At 41.0% G+C, this 17,813-nt stretch overlaps 1 protein-coding gene across 2 annotated transcripts in view; it reads right to left on the bottom strand.

The window, feature by feature from the left end:
- USP30 (ubiquitin specific peptidase 30) overlaps nt 1-17,813 on the bottom strand; it is an 811,144-nt gene that overhangs the window by 126,661 nt on the left and 666,670 nt on the right. The gene's annotated exons all lie outside the window — the stretch shown is intronic.

The following is a 17,813-nucleotide window of genomic DNA, read 5'->3' on the forward strand; positions in this document are numbered from 1 at the left end:
TGATAAAAATGGATTGCACCTGCCTCTGATGATGGGAAACCATTTTTTTTTCTTTCTTTGATGTCTAGATTTTTTTGGTCATTTTTATTTATTTATTAGAATTTTTCTGTGTTGGTCCAGACCAACTGCTTCCCCTGCAACTGCTCTGTAAGATGCTCCAGTAAAGTAGGGATTGAACATTTGATGAATGCATGTTTCAACACATACATCATCCCAGTTAAAGAGAAAGCTAGATTCCATAATCCTGGTACATTCTCCAAACCTAAGTTGTGGTTTGGACAGCCTCCCTCCACCTAAGAGAAGTCATCTGCCATCAACTTCTTACTGTTGTCTTCTACAGCCAGCTCCTTCAGTGCCTGGGTTGTTAATTTATACTGTGGCAAACTAGAGCTTTAAACATCTGCTCCAAAGGGCCAGCTTGTTTGATATTTTAAAGATTTTAGATGGCAGCTGTGGGAAGAATGAACATACATCTGATGGATGTCTCTACTTCCTTGAGACATAATAGGGAGGAGTACCAGTGGTTGATCATCCTCTGACGGAGTTAAAACACACTACTTAAACAGTGTCAGCCTTATCTTTTTAAAACTATGCATCAATTTAGCCCTCTTGTGGCATGAGGGCCGCATGTAATTAAACGATCAGATAAATACAGCACATACAGGGTAAGACACCTTTTATTTTATTCTTCACAGTTGTTTCAATGGTAACAACTCAGTTGCACTAGGAATATTCCCATTTGCAGCATTTATCTTATATGTCAATTATCAACCGACCAATTTTTTTCAGTAATAACAGACTATCTGCATGATCTATTTTAATTCACAAGCTGTCCCAATGATATTTTTTGAGTGCAAGGACAATCATATCATCTCTTGAAAGTACTTACAATACAGATCAAAAAACTGACTTGGGTTCCCTCTTTACTATAACAGCTATAACATACATTCCCTCCTTGCCTCAATAAAGCTGCATTTTACCACAAACAGGTTTGATATTTCCAATGAGTGATCCTCTACAGCATGACATAACAGTCAAGGTTTAACACACATTTCTGTTCATACAACTTCAGTGTCAAACAGAAATATAAATGCCCCATTTCCAAAGCAAAGAGGGATGGAATACTGAGTGAAAAACACATGATCAGAGTTTCATAGTTTGATAAGCAGCTTGGGAGCTGGAAGAATCAACCAGGGAGGGTGGGAGTGAGTAGCTTTTGGGGAGGTCTAGAGTTTCTGTTTGCAGCCTGGTGTTTCCCTGTAGAGACACTTGAATAATTCCCCACTGCAAAACAGTTCATTCCTATAGTGGGGGCGGCATGAGTGAGTGTTTCATTAAGTGGGGTGATGCACTGGATATCACAGTTGCACTCTATCTACTTAGGGTTCACTTCCTCTTCATACAAAAATTCCCACCCTCACTACCTGCTCATATGATGCTGTTCCCTCCAGAAGGGGAACAAATGTGTCATTTGGATTAAAAATGGAGATCAACGGCAGGGAGGTATGGGGGGGGGCACAAAAAATAAGAGATGTCACAAATGTGACTTCTCTCATACTATGTTTCCCATGCTATGATACACTGTAGCCTCCTTCCTTTTCTGTATGACTCATGTTGCTTATCCATTTCCTTTTCGCTTCCATCAGACACACTGAGCTGTTAGGACAACTGCTATATAGTCACTGTTAGCCCAGATAAAGAACTGTGTGGCAATTTCTTTAATTTAGCCATCACATCCACAGCACTGGTAAATGTTAAGTCAGTTCTGCAGAAAACACACTGAATGCAGCAGGAAAAGTCAGTCTATATTTCAGTTTGTGTTGCTTACATTCCCTAATAGCATACACTTATGCATTGAAAAACTAACTAGTAGTCATGATCCAGATGCACATTTCAATCCACTACAGCAAATCTTGAGTTCCACAACTGCCACAACAGCTATTCTTCTCATATGTCATCACAAACTGCACAAAAATAGCACTAGGCTTGCCATATGTCCTTTCAATGGCAAAAAAAGGCATGCTTTTTCAACATACAGTGATGATTTCATGAAACCTCCACTGCACCATCTTAGTTTTGACAATCCTCTCCCTACAAGACTCTAGTCAGACTCAAAATTCTTTCTATAAGCCTCATCGTCCACTGAAGTCAACTGCTGATCCTCATTTTCTGATTGACTATTACTTTTTCCACTGTATTTCACCACTCTTACTCAGAGTTTTCTATAACACAAACAGAACTTATGTAGTCTCTGTTTAAAACCATAACAGTACCCTTGATGCCAAATTAGAAATGAAATGCAGTCTTTTACTCCTATACAAGACATAAAGATAATCATGACTGCTGTAGTTCCCACTTATTCTGACTGGTCCTCTTCCACAGCAAACACTTTGGTCTTCACTCTGTTGTCCATGAACTCTTCCAGACTCCTCTAGAACCTCTCTCAGTTTCTTCTATCTGAACCCAAATTGGGTTGGGTCGAGTATCTAGAGGTTTCCTACGACATTATTAATCATTTCCATGATAATTCTTTCCATGGCTTTGCATATGAGACTAATGAGACTTATGGGTCTGTAGTTGGCACATCTTTGTGGAGAGGTATGATTGTTGCTGCTCTCCGTTCCTGAGGCATGACACCTGTTTGGAGGCTACAGTTAAACAGCAGTTCCAGATGGCCTGATAGATCACCTTTCATGCTACTTAGAAGGTATCCTGGGATACTGTCTGGGACTTTTGATGCAGTGTGCTTGGCCTTAGAGAGAAAATTAAAGACCTGTTCCTTAGTCATACCAGGGGGAGTTATATTTAATGTTATTTCCTGAGGGAAGGTTGATGGGGGGAAGAGGGGTAAAGTTGGAGCTGAGCTTGTCAGCCAGTAAGTTTGCTATATCTTCTAGCTCTAGGTGGTCCCATTTACAATGAGCTCTGCACACAACTGTGTATTGCCTTTGAGGATGTGGACATAGCTGAAGAATGCCTTGTGGTTGGCCTTGGCCTGGGAAGCCAAAACTACCTAAAATGTGGCCTTGGTAGACTTTGTCTTCGGAGTTGGTTGTTTAGCTTGATGAGAGCTCCTTCATCCTGCTGGGTGCTGCAACTCCTAATTTTTGCCATGATGTTCTTCCTTCTGTTATACAGCCTACTGATGCTGTGATTCCACCAGGGTGGCTTGTTTTTGAGTTAGATCTGTACTTCTTCCTGGGGGGCACAGCTGCCTTTATGCAGCTATTAACATGTTTGTATAGGGTTTCTGTGAACAGTTCTGCAAAGGCAGCAGTGTTCTCAGGGTTTATGGGGGCTTGAAAATTTGCCAGGTTATCACTTAATAGTAGGAAGTTAGCATTAGAGAAGTTTTTGAATATTCCAGGGTTAACTGGGGTTCCAGATTTTATTTTTACTGCAAAGGAGACCATTTTGTGGTCTGACCCTGGTGTGCAGCACTCTCCCATATTAATGAAGACCAGATCCAGTATGGTTGCAGTCCTTGTTGGTGTACTGATAATCAAGTCCAGGGAGTTTGTGTTTACAAAATGCAAGAATTTATGTGCCTGTATGTTTGGTGTCATATATGATTTCCAGTTAATAGTGAGGTAATTAAAGTTGGGGTGGCCACGGTGGTGCAGCGGTTAGCATTGTCACCTCACAGCAAGAGGTTCTCTGGTTCAATCCTTGGCTGGGGTGCCTTCTGTGTGGAGTCTGCATGTCCTCCCTGTGGTCGCGTGGGTTTCCTCCAGGTGCTCCGGTTTCCTCCCACATCCCAAAGACATGCTGTAGGTGGATTGGACACTCTATATTGGCCCTAGGTGTGAGTGTGTGTGTGCGTGCCTTCCGTGGAAGGTTGGGCGCCGGGCTGGCAACTCAACACTGTAAAACTCTACTGCCAATCATGAGCGGACAGGTGATCCACTGTGGTGACCCCTAACCGGGAAAAGCCGAAAGAAGAAGTGAGGTAATTACAGTTGCCCATCAATATGGTATTGGATTAGATTTCAAATAAGTTTAAATACATGGTATGTGTTTCCTGGGTCATAGAGGGGGACCTATAGCTTGTAAGGAAGTGGTGATGGATTTGGTCTAAGGTGATTTGAACGTTGAGAAGCTCAAGTTCATTGTCCAGTTTAACCAACCTTGAGGTATATTTACTTTTCAAGTAAATCAAGACACCTTCACCTTTAGCCCCACGTATCACATAGTTCACAAAGTCAGTGTGCCACACAGTCACAGCCCTTAAGGCTAAACAACACACCTAATACACTTGTAATAGGTGACTCTATTGTTAGACACACTGACGTCCCTCTCACCAGGCTGAACAAGGAGAAGGTCACTGTAAGCTGCCTGTCGGGTGCCAGGATCCGCCACATAACACAAGCACTCAGGTCACTCCAAAGCAAGTACAAATATGACTCCGTCATTGTCCATGCTGGTGTGAATGACCTGAGATGTACCTCCCTGGATTACATGAAGAGAGACATAGAGGAGCTCTCTGATCATGTGGCCCAGGCCAGTATGATCCTGACCTTGAGTAGCATCTTACCCTCACCAAGAATGATACCACAGTATAAAGACAAAATGATCAATTTCAACAATTGGCTAAAGTATTGGTGTCACTCAAAGGGGATCCAGTGTCTGTCAGCCTGGGATGACATGCTTGACAAGCCACATTGCTTTGTTAGGGACGGCTTACACCTGTCACCCCTGGGTTTTCGAATACTGGCCAAGGCTCTTGCCACCCCCATAGTGCCTTTTTTAGGCAAGGCTCAAAAGACAAACACACCTCCTTAGACAACACAAGGAAAAAGAAACTAAGGGTAATGCTACTCAACGCCAGAAGTCTAAACCTCGAGATGCACGCACTCGAGGCTCTCCTCAGTATGGAGAATATCGATATCTGTACAGTAACAGAAACCTGGTTCAAGGCTCCCGAGAGCACCCCAGCACTACCAGGCTATACCTCATACCATGCTTTTCGGCCCCAAAACTCAGACCGAACCACAAGAGGAGGGGGAGCATCCATATTCATCAAAGATACCCATACCTCCAGGCTAGTGGCACTGTACAAAGCATCCGAGACCATCCATGTGCAACTAACAGTGGGCAAAACTGCCTTCCAGTTTGTAGCCTGCTACAGACCACCCTCCCAAACTCAGGAACCCCACTCGGCTTTCCTGAAGACACTGGAGAATATGAAGGTCTCTCCAAACACCATTATATTGGGTGACTTTAACTACCCAAACATAGACTGGGAGCACTACTCAAGCCCCAACACCCTAGCCCAACAGTTCCTAGAATTTATAAACTCAAATGCTATGGAACAACTGGTCACCACTCCCACAAGAGGGGAAAACATATTGGACCTGATTATCACCAACATGGGGACTCTATGTTCCATACCAGATGTATTCCACTCACTGGTAAGATCTGACCATAAATTAATCACTATGGATATCCATATCCCGTCCCCACCCCCAGCAAAGGAAACCAAGGTCAAAAATTTCTCTAAATCAAACTTCCCACGTCTCAAAACCAAGGTGGAATCCTTCAAAGTCCCAGGGCCAGTGGAAAATACGGCCCAAACCGCAGAATCCTTTACAAACGCATTCTATGGATACCTACAGGAATGCATGGATCATGCTATCCCAAATAAAACCAAGACACACTCCTCCAAAGGCAGGAGACCTGTCTGGTGGATCCCAGCCATAAACAAGCTGTACAACAGAAGGAGGAAGCTACTACATGATAGAGCAAAATCCCTGAAAGGGAAGGCAACTCTGATCAGCACTAGCAAGAAACTATGATCCCTCATAAAATTATCTAAGGCTAGCTTCGAAAGAAAAATTGCACAAGACGCTAAAGCTAATCACAAGGCTTTCTTTAGTTATGTCAGAAACCTGGGTGGAAACTCCCAGATATGCTCTGAGTTAGTGCAAAATGACAAAAAATACACTGAACCCACAGACATTGCCAACATCCTGGCAGATAGGTTCAGTGCAAACTTCTCCCTCCCCTCCCCCCCAAATGAGCAAATGACTATCCCAACAGAGTGTAGCCTCCCTGACATCACAGATGCACAGGTGAGAGCTGCCCTCTCCAAAGCAAAAAACACAGCATCAATGGGACCGGACGGTGTCCCGGGCTGTGTTTTACATGAGCTCCAAGAAGAACTGAACCCTCACTTAAAATCACTGTTCAGTCTCAGCCTTACAACAGGATATGTACCTAAAGAATGGCGTACAGCAACAGTGGTCCCACTCCATAAAGGTGGTGCCACAACGGACCCCAGAAACTATCGCCCTATAAGCCTAACTAGCCTGGTCTGCAAAGCTATGGAGCGTATCATCATGGAACTCATAAACAAAGACATTGGGAACCTCCAAACACTGGATCCTACGCAATTTGGCTTTGTTAAGGGCAGATCTTGCCTCTTGAACCTGGTCAATTTCTTTGAAACAGTCACCAAGGCCATAGACAAAGGGAAGGTAGTCCACACAGCCTACCTTGACCTTGCAAAAGCCTTCGACACAATACCCCACTTGGGCATCATAAATAAGCTCACCAGCTTAAATATCAACCCCTATGTCACAAGATGGGTTGCAAACTGGCTTAGGGATAGAACCCACATGGTCAGAATTGCAGGTGCCATGTCAGACTCTAAACCAGTTACAAGTGGCGTCCCACAAGGCTCAGTCCTGGGACCTCTCTTGTTCGGTATATATTTCTCTGAGGTACAGGCTAACACTGGAGGACTATGGCTTGACAAAGTTTGCAGATGACTGCAAACTGGGGGCCATAATCGACTCACCGGCTGACACAAGCATCCTTCAAAAATGTCTCACAGAGACGGATAACTGGTGCCAGAGCCATGGCCTAAAGCTAAATGCCAAAAAGTGCACAGTCATCCCCTTTGGGAAAAACAAAGTGCCCACAAATTACCACATAGGTGGTAATCCATTAAGTACGGAAGAAGTAATTAGGGATTTGGGGACCCAAGTAGACAGCAATCTCTCCTTTGACAATCACATTGCCAAAGTGGTTGGAAAGACATTCTATATAGCCCACCTTATCACGAAGGGGTTCACATCTAGATCAAGAGAGGTCATTGTGCCCCTCTACTCATCACTCATCAGGCCCATAATTGAATACAATGCCCCATTTGGGATGTACCTTACCCGACACCTGCTGCAACTAGAATGACCCCAAAAGTACCTCACCAAGAGGATCAAGGGCCTCAAACAGATGCCCTATGCAGTTAGGCTAAAGAAACTCCAGCTCTACTCAGTTGCTTACCGCCTACTCAGAGGCGATCTGTGCCTGACGTATAAAGCCATGTCCAACCCAGAATTAATGGACATGCTCCACCTCAAGAAATCCAAATCCATCAGAGCTACACGCTCCAGTGACTTAAACCTCAGCACAGAAATAAATAGAACATGCTGGAGGGACAGATTCATATCCCAGAGGCTCCCCTCACTCTGGAACAAAATCCCAATCCATGTCAGACAGAGCCCGTCAATGACCCACTTCAAGAAGAATCTTGACGTTTGGATGGGAGATCGTAAATTTACCCCTGGGATCTCTTCTGTGTCACTGCTAGACAGAGGCACGGTAAACTAACCTTAAATGGGCTATCTTCTGTGACCTACTATACAGAGGCACAGTCAACTAATCTAAGAAGGGTGGCAAAAGCCAAACACACTCTGGCTAGGCTTGTAAATGCCCTAGGGCAGATAGCCTAGTATCAATCTATGAACCTATGTAGTAGCTGGTCTAAATGTGTGGAAGACAGTATAACCTTGCACTGACCTTGAGTGTGTGTGTGTAATGTGGTGGATCCTGGCCCCTAATAAGCAACTAACCGTGTCTTTCTCCTTACTCAGTCTGGTGCAAGGGACATCAGTGTGTTTCACAATGGAAGCTCCAATGACCAGAATGTTGGATTGTGTGGTGGCTTGCCTTTTTGGCTTAGACGTAGAGGCTCCATGAGATGTGGTTGTATGTGTTGATGTGGGTGTTGTTTTGAAAGCGTGCATTCAGGGCTGCTGAGGGTGTCTGGTATGTGTACTTTGTCTAGGAGGTCTTTGGGGTTTAGGATGGTTTCATTTAAGTGCCTTAGCATAGGTGGGTCTATGTGCCTGCTTTGAATTTTGTGTGATGGGTGCAGTGTATTTACTAATGACAAGCTTATTGACATTAGGAATGCTTTTATGTGAGAGCTTTACTGCCAGCGACTTGTGTAAATACACCTCTCACATTCTATAGCAGTTTAAGAATTAAATGGTTGTCAGTAAACATGAAGCAATTTTTACATTACCTCAGATGCCCATATCCACTAAGTTAGTAATGGAGACAGTGGGAAGGTTGGGTCTACATTAAAATAGCGAAACCTCAGTTATGCGAATACCTAAATGCCGACACATAAATAGCGAACCGCGACAACACCAAATGTCCTGAAGCGCGAAATTCAAAATATCGAATTGTCATAGTTGGCCCTTATCCGGTATAGCTCCCTAACGTAAATGTGCAATAGTCACGGACCTTAGGGCTAGAGTGCAGGTTAAGGTAAGTGCATACATAATAATACATGCAACCTTTACTTTAGGGTTAGAAGTAGGGTTATGTTAAGTGTATGTATAGTAATATAGTTGTGTGGCTGAATGTATACGTAAATTATACTTTTCCCGTAGTTGGGTGGTGTTTGTTTATAGTTGGATACATTTTTGTGTAGTTAATGTTTGATTAGGATATGGGATAAGTGGGTGAAGTGTAGATATGGGGAAGTGTGGATTATTTATTTTGTTTGGGTAGGTAGTACATAGCGGGTGGTGTGGTTGGCCAACTATGGCAATTCGATATTTCGAATTTTGCGCTTCAGGATGTTCGGTATTTTCGAGGTTCATTATTTATGTGCCGGCGTTTACGTATTTGCGTAAGTGAGGTTTCGGTATTTTAATATAGACCCAGAAGGTTCATATCCATGGCAAAAGACTCGTTTTATTGATTAAACAGTTGGAGTGAGAATATAAAGTAATGTCAGGAGTATCCGGTTTGCAGCTCTTGGGCCAGTAACTAGTTGTCCTCTGTGCAACTAGTTACTGGTGAAATTTCAATGGTATTTTTTTTTTAGGAAAAATGTCAACTCAAAATGTCTGTGGCTATACAAGGCACTGCCGAACACTTGAAGGGAAACTAATAAGTACAGTCTGATGATTTATGGATAAAATATTTAGGCAGATATTCTGAAGTTAGAAGCAAATCAGGCAGTACTTTCTGAAAAGAAAGAATTAGCTTCTCAAGAAAGATGAAAAGAGGGATGTCACTTGAATGGCTACTACCTACTACTAGTGTTTGTCTCACCAATGCTTCTTTGCTTCTTCTCTCACCAGAAGCATAACAGTAGCACCAATCTCAAAATGAGAAGCAGGCCACAGCCTGTTTGGTGATCCACTGTCTTGTCCCAGATGATGTAGGGGTCTGTAGGCTTGTTGTAGCCTTTTCCTGGTAGATGCCTTGAACAGCAAGCAGATCAATCACGAAGGTCATACACAGACACTCACTTCCCAACCAGGAGTCAGGAATCTATGCACTCTACTCCTCTCACCAGGAGCAAAATATAAGAACACATTCCAAACTGTACTTATGAAACAGTTATTAGACATTCGGGTCATCAGCAGTCCCCAAGAAATAATGTTCCTATGCTCCTTCTCTCACTAGCAGCAAAATGGAAGCACTAATCCCAAAATGACTACTAAGAGGCAGGATGTAAGCTCTCCAGTAATTGGTGGTCTTGGAGTAGATATTGCAAGATTTTAAACATAAGATGGAAAATGGGTTAACATCCTAATAGCTACAGTGTGCACTTACCAGTTAGATATGAAAGAGTGGATAACTTAAGCTTTGGCTACGTAAGTGGAGAGCTACTAATTTTAAAATACCAAGATAGATTTGAAGGGGTGGGCACTTTGTACTCTGGTTCTATAGAAGAGAGTGGAATGGCAAATAAAATTAAATAAACTAAATCCAATAAATGCCAATGCACCACGTCCCTTCAGCTATAAACCACGAACTTGAATGGTAAAAAATACTTTAATGACAAAACAAACAATGTTAGCGCTTTCGTTTAAATCTCTGTTAAACTTCCTCAGACATTTAAAATGTGTTACATCATTTCCTTTTATATCACCACTTTCTTTCCCACTGGACTCTAACATAAATTAGCATATACATAAATATTACCATTTGAGTCTATCTAAATACATATTATCAACCCAATATGTTTTCTCACAAAAAAATTGAAATACTGCAGCAATGTACATTTTTAAAAATACTGAATTGGCATTTAAAATATTTAAAACTTTTAAAACTTAGAATTGTTTAAAATGTCATAACATTCTTTTTTTACATATAAAAATGTGAAAAATGTAAGAAATTAAATAATGTTGCAGCAAAAATATTTTAAACAAGAAAAATATAAGTATTTGCACATAAATAAACATTATAATAACATGGAAAAAACTGAACAATTATACATTGCACATAAATAACTTAAAATGCATGCCATTAAACAATTTTATTTCTTTGTAATGCTTTTAATTTTAATACAGGCGCTATAGAACTCAAAGAACTAAAATGGCAAATTAGAGTTCAAGCCGATAAGTGGCCAGGAATTATTGAACGCGCTTCCATAGCACCTGTATTAAAATTAAAAGCATTACAAACAAAGAAAATTGTTTAATGGCATACATTTTAAGTTATTTATATGCAACATATAATTGTTCAGTTTTTTACATGTTATTATAATGTTTATTTATGTGCAAATACTTATATTTTTCTTGTTTAAAATCATTTTTGCTGCAACATTATTTCATTTCTTACATTTTCCACATTTTTTATATGTAAAAAAGAATTTTATGACATTTTAAACAATTCTAAGTTTTAAATATTTTAAATGCCAATTCAGTATTTTTAAAAATGTACATTGCTGCAGTATTTAAATTTTTTGTGAGCAAATCCACATATTGGGTTGATAATATGTATTTAGATAGACTCAAATGGTAGTATTTATGTATATGCTAATTTATGTTAATGAGAGTCCAATGGGAAACAAAGTGGTGATATAAAAGGAAATGATGTTAACACATTTTAAATGTCTGAGGAAGTTTAACAGGGATTTAAACAAAAGCGCTAACATTGTTTGTTTTGTCATTAAAGTATCTATTTTTTACCATTCAAGTTTGTGGTTTATAGCTGAAGGGATGTGGTGCACTGGCATTTATTGGATTTAGTTTGTTTGTTGTTTTCGTTTATCAAATAAAGTTAAATGGTTGAAGGGGAGTGATTTCACAAAATGATAATTTTGTGCTTTCTCACAATAGTCAATGAAAGAGGAGAGTGAATGAGATATGTGGTCAAATTAACAAAAGGGCAAGCAATTAGGAAGACAGCTGAGTTTAAAACACAACAGCACCAGGGAAAGACAGTGGAGGGAAAACTTAATTTCTGTGTGTCCCACACGAGACACAGCTGTGGTCTCTTTCCTAGTTTAAATATACAATGAAAAGAAGAATGCAAGTAAAATACTGTGTAAAGAAAATGAATCACAATATACAAAACAGAAGAAGGCAATAAAGCAAAAACTAACCAACCTTTTCCTGGCAGGAAGTTGTGGCAGACTGATCTTTTCTAGTTAAGCCTTGGAATGTTTTATTTTACCCTTAAATAGAGGGTTAAGTTTCTAGCTCCACTCTCAGTTCACAGGTAATTAACTTTACTTGACATATTCTAATTTCTGTGCGATTCACAGGAGACACAGCTGTGGTGTCCTTTTTAGTTTAAATATGCAATTAAAAGACTAGAAGTAAAATACAGTGTCAAAAATGAATCAAAATACACAATATAGAGGAAGACAATAAAGCAACACAAAATACAAAAAAGTAAAAACAAACTAACTTTCCCTCATAGCAACTTGTGGCAGAGTCTGGGTGATCTTTTCTACTTGGAATGCTTTATTTTATCCCTTAAATAAAAGGTTTAGTTCCTAGCTCCACCCTCAGTTCGCAGGTAATTAACCATAACTGACCCAATTTCTGTATGACGTACAAGAGACACCACTAAAGAAAGCAAAACAAACTACCCTTTTCCTTACAGCAAGTTGCAGCAGAGTCTGGGTTAGCTTTTCTAGCACTAAGCTAAGATTTCCTAGTAAAAGTTTTTTTGTCTCTTTTAATACCTGCTGCACATCCTTAGAAAAAAAGGTGCCAAATATTAAAATTTAATAATCCACCTAAATGAAGCACTGGTAGAGATTTTAGTAGAATTTAGAATAGAAGCTGCTATTAAAAAATGATAATTAGTAGACTGTATAAAATACTGCATGAGAACTATAAGAATCAATCAGAGGAGATTAGAAATGATTGGGAGGAGAGATTGGATAAGCAATTCAAGAAGAAACAATGGGAGAATATTTGTATGGCTCCTAAAATGCAACAAAGTCTAAAACATGCAGGATCATTGCTTAAAGGTATTTTTACACCTCAAGTAGGCTCAAAAGAATTTGTCATCAGGTAGATTGCAAATAATGGAGATGTGATGGGAAGAAAGAGGTAATTGTGAACATATTTTGGGGAGTATAATAAGTTGGCAGACTTTAAAAATTCATTGCAACCTACTCTATCAGAAATACTGGGTGAGCAAATTGGTGTAACTAAGGGAATATTTTTTTTATCTGTGATGCAGAATCAGAATTTCCTAAACATAGTAAGGCCTTAAGGAGTTTAATTCTGGTGGCTGCCAAAAAAAGTAATTACCAGAAAATGGAAATCAAAGTCTCAATCAACCGTACTAGAAATAGTGAATATAGCAACTGAGATAAAAGAACTGGAAGTGGGATCTTTAGAAAAGGGTAGTAGCAAATTACATAGAAAAAATGGGAATTGTGGAAACAATACATGCAGAATAATGTTTTGGATGAGGAATGAAGTTTAAGGGAAGGCAGGAACTGAATGAGCATTGTAAGGCTAGGTAGACAATTACTGGAAAGATTACAACAGATGCATGCAACTGAAAATGTCAATATGGTTTACCTATGTCATAAGTGATAATTTAATAAACATTTTTTTACTTAAAAAAATAATAATCCAGGCAGTCTGCTGTAGTTGTTTATATCGAGGTGTATCAAACTGACCCTTCTCTTGTGTGAGTAGATCCAATGTTTGAGGCTTTCCCATGGGCAATTCCATAAGAAAAAAAATACATTAACACGGAGCCGCTGAATATCTGCAAATTGAACTGTACTGGCATTCTGGTACCTTGGCTAAATGTCTTCAAAGGAATAACTCTCATCACACCAAGCAGCCATTTAAATTTAACCAAGCATCATCAATTAATTAATTCACACCAATTAAACATATTTAAAGCGCTAGTGACATTTATCAACTATACACAAATACAAAAAAAATGTCAATATCTATACAAGCATTAAAATCAAATGTTCAAATTAATGTCTAAATTTCATCCTCTTGGTATTAACATCTTATAATATAATATAAACCTACTTTCTAATTCTAACAGTTTCTGTATGAAGTTACCCCCACCTTCTATGTGTGGCTTAGCATCTAAGGTTGTGTTCTCTAATAAAATGAAAGACATTAAAAGTGAACTGCAAAAGGTAGAGTGTGATGTGGTGGACAAAAAGAAAAAAGAAATTAAACACGGACATTAATGAATTTAAAAATAATCTTATTTTCTCCTGGCAAAGGCAGCCAAGAGGAGGGTGTTCCCAGATGAGAACTATGGAAGCCTGGTCACACAACTAACACAATTCTTCAGTTTCGTCAACAGATGCCACTGTTAGCAGGAAGAGCGTTTGTTAAGCATGGTGAGGGAGAACAACAAAAGTACAGTTTTGTACCTACCATAAATGTAGATGTCCGATAGATATGCAACTGCAGTCATAACATATGGGTTGTCCTGCCTCAGGCAACCCTCGGTCGGCTGGATTCCAAAGTCTGGGTCCGACGTCGGCTGATGTCGCATTTCTCTCCGACGTCAGAGCGGCTGGAGTACATAAGCATCAGCCAACGCCATCTTCTTCAGTGTTTCTTGCCCCAGATGCCAGGTGCCCTCCAAGGAAGGCTGTAATCAAATTGTAAGACAAAAACAGGTTTCCAGACAAATAAATAAGTAATAAACAGATACACCATAACAGATATCCCCAGCTAAGGATAACAGGGAGAGGAGTGGACCCAAGGCATAGAGGGGAAGGAGGGAGGGAAAACCCGACTGCAGTTGCATATCTATCAGACATCTACATTTATGGTAGGTACAAAACTGTACTATGTCCTTCAAGAATGCAACTGCAGTCATAACATATGGGTTGAATCCCATAGCTTAGCTGGGGGAGGTGGAATGCTCTAAGAAAAGGATGGTGTAGCTATCAATCCCTGCAGGACTGCCGAAGCAAAGCCTGCTCTGGATCTGGAATATAAAGGGAGGTTGTAGTGTTTGGAAAATGTATGCACAGAGCTCCATGTAGCAGCTTCTAGAATGTCTTTTGTAGGCACCCCTCTTAAGAATGCTGTTGAGGTGGCTGTAGCTCTGGTGGAGTGTGGTCTGACATTGGCTGGCACACTTTCCATGGAAGGAATAACAGAATCTGATGCAATGTCCAATCCATTTTGAAACTGTCTGTTTGGAAATTGCTTTTCCTTGTACTCCAGGGGCGTAAGCTACAAAAAGCTGATCAGACTTCCTACTGATCTTGGTTCTGTCCAGGTAGTAGCAAAGTTGTCTGTGAATGTCCAAGGTATGCAACAGCCTTTCCCCTTTGTTCTCAGGATTGGGAAAGAAAGTAGGCAGGTGAATTGCTTGATTTAAAGAAACCCTAGATACCACTTTTGGCAGAAAGGTAGGGTTGGTTCGTAAGGAGACCCTGTCTCTGTGAAAGGTTATGAACGGTGGTATTGCCATTAGGGCCTGTAATTCCGAAACCCTTCTTGCTGAGGTAATTGCCAACAGGAAAGCTGTCTTCCAGGAAAGAAATTGTAAGTCCACAGAAGCTGCTGGCTCAAAGGGAGGTAGAGTCAGTTTTTCTAGGACAAAGTTGAGGTCCCAAGCTGGTACTGGTGCCTTTCTTGGGGGCTTTATATTCTTGATTCCTCTAAGGAATTGCCTTAACAAAGGATGTGAAAACACAGGTGGATCAGTGTTGTATCTAGCTGAAATAGCTGAAGCATGTATTTTTATGGAAGAATATGAGAGTCCATTATGTAGCATATCTGCCAAATATTCCAGAATGAGTGAAATGCTCAAAAATGATGCATCATGACCCTTGCTGGTATTCCAAATGCTGAATCTCTTCCATTTGGCTGAGTAAACCTTTCTGGTGGATGGTCTGCGGGCTTCTGTTAGTATGCGCTGAACTTCCTTGGAGAGAGATAGATTGAGGTTATTTATGGGATCTCCCAAGCTGTTAGCTGTAGCGTCTGGATGTTGGGATGAACTGTCCTGAAGTTGTGTTGAGTCAAAAGTTGGGGCCATTGGGGAAGGGCCCACTTTTTGTTGTGACATATGCTCCGTAGTAGTGGGTACCAGTGCTGTCTTGGCCAGTCTGGAGCTATTAGGATCCCCTTGGGTTGCTCTGCTTTGATCTTTAGTAATACTGTGGTCATCAGTGGCAGAGGTGGAAATGCATAGATTTTTAGGGAGTTCCAGTTGAATGAGAGAGCATCTATTTTCCATGCTTGTGGATGATATGTCCTTGAACAGAACTTTTGTAGATGATGATTGAGGTGGGAGGCAAATAGGTCTACTTCTGGCCTGCCCCATGTCGAGGTAAGTCGTATGAAGATTTCTGGATGTAACCTCCATTCATGGGGGTCTAGGAAATTCCTGCTTAGACTGTCCGCCAGCACATTGTCTTTGCCTGGAACAAACTGGGATTGCAACTGTATGTTTAGGCTCAGTGATTTTTCCCAAAGATTCATTGTCAGTCTGCAAAGGGGGTAAGAATGAGTGCCCCCCTGCTTGTTTATGTACCACATCACAGTGGTGTTGTCTGTCCATATTAGCAGGTGGCCTTGTTGAAGTTGTTGTTCGAAGGCCTCGATGGCATGCATTACTGCCAGCATTTCTTTTTGGTTGATATGCAGATGTGTTTCCTTTGGAGACCATTGTCCTTGAATACATCTGCCCTCCATATGCGCCCCCCATCTAAGGTCTGAGGCGTCTGTGGTCATGGTCTGTGTTATCTGAGGTTTTTTGAATGACATACCTGTGTTTGACTGGCTTACCGAGGCCCACCATAGAAATTCCTTTTGTAGGCATGGAATGAGCGGCATGGTTGCTTCTAGGTTGTTGCTGTGTTGAGACCATAAGCTTTTTAGGTACCATTGAAGCTTTCTCATGTGTAGTCTTGCTAGTGGAACCAGGAGAATGCAGGATGCCATGTAACCCAGGGCCTGTAGGAATCTCCTTGCAGTCATCTGGGTGAGCTTTGCTAAACTTTTGAAGTAATGAGTTAACTTCTTTTGCTTGTCTTCTGTCAGGTAAGCCATTTGAGAGGCTGTGTCTAGTTTGGCTCCTAAGAAGGTTATTTGCTGGGATGGCTGAAGTCTTGACTTTTGGAAGTTGACTGTGTATCCCAGAGCCTGTAGCAATTGTATGACATAATTCAAGTTTTTTGTCAAAATTAGTTTGTCGTCCGCTTGTATGAGGCAGTCGTCCAGGTACGGGTAAATTTGAATCCCCTGGAGCCTGCAATGAGCAATTACTGAAGCCAGGCATTTCGTGAATACTCTGGGCAGTAGATAAGCCAAATGGCAATGCTGAGAATTGATAATGCTCTGGCCCTGCAAGAAATCTGAGGTATCTTCTGCAGCTGTGTCTGATAGGGACATGCAGGTATGCCTCCTTGAGGTCCAGAGTAATCAGCCAAGACCCCTTGCCCAGCATGGGAAGGAGTTGCTGTAGAGTCAGCATTTTGAACTTTGGTACTATGAGAAAAGTGTTTAAAGCGGACAAGTCCAGTACTGGTCTCCATTGAGTTTCTTTTCTTGGAACAAGGAACAGTCTTGAGTAAAACCCCTGGCCTTGTTCTTGTTGTGGAACTTTTTCTATTGCTTTGATCTGAGCAAGCAGAGAAATTTGCTTGATAGCCTCTGCCCTCTGGTTTTGTGGTAGGTTTGGCATGCCTTGTTTTCTTGGCAAGGTATGAAAATGGAACCTGTAGCCATGGTCTATAATGTCCAAAATCCATTTGTCCTTTGTCAGTTTGTGCCAATTGTTTGAAAACAGAGATAATTTTCCGCCCAAAGGAGCTTCTGCTTGCTCCTTGGTCAGCGGAACTAGAGGAAAGTCATTGAGATTGTCCCTGTGGGGCAGTAGAAACCCCTGTGTCACTTCTTTGGTTTGTTGGTTGCCATTGTCGTCCCCTGTAGGAACCTCTGTATTGCCCTCTTCCTCGGGCACGCCTGTTTTTGCCCCTTTGAAATCTTTCAGGATTAGGAAAGGACCAGTTTTTAGAAGGCCAATTCCTGCTGAATCTGGGTGGCTGAACCTGGAGGAAATCTTCGACTGTCTGAACTGACTTGGCTTTTTCCTCAATGGACTTTAACACATCTTTTGCATTAGCACCAAAAAGCTTGTTCTTTTCCAAGGGTGCATCAAGAAGTTTTGCCTTAACATGATCTGGTAAAGGTTGTTCTTTTAACCATGCATGTCTACGAATGACCGCCCCTGTCATAGCTGCCCTACATGAAGCTTCCAATGCATCATATCCACACTGTAAAAAAATGATTGCTAACTTGCTGAGAATTATGCAC

The sequence above is a fragment of the Protopterus annectens genome, chromosome 4.part0 (genome assembly GCF_019279795.1).
Source record: "Protopterus annectens isolate FY-2018-M chromosome 4.part0, PAN1.0, whole genome shotgun sequence".
NCBI lineage: Eukaryota > Metazoa > Chordata > Ceratodontiformes > Protopteridae > Protopterus > Protopterus annectens.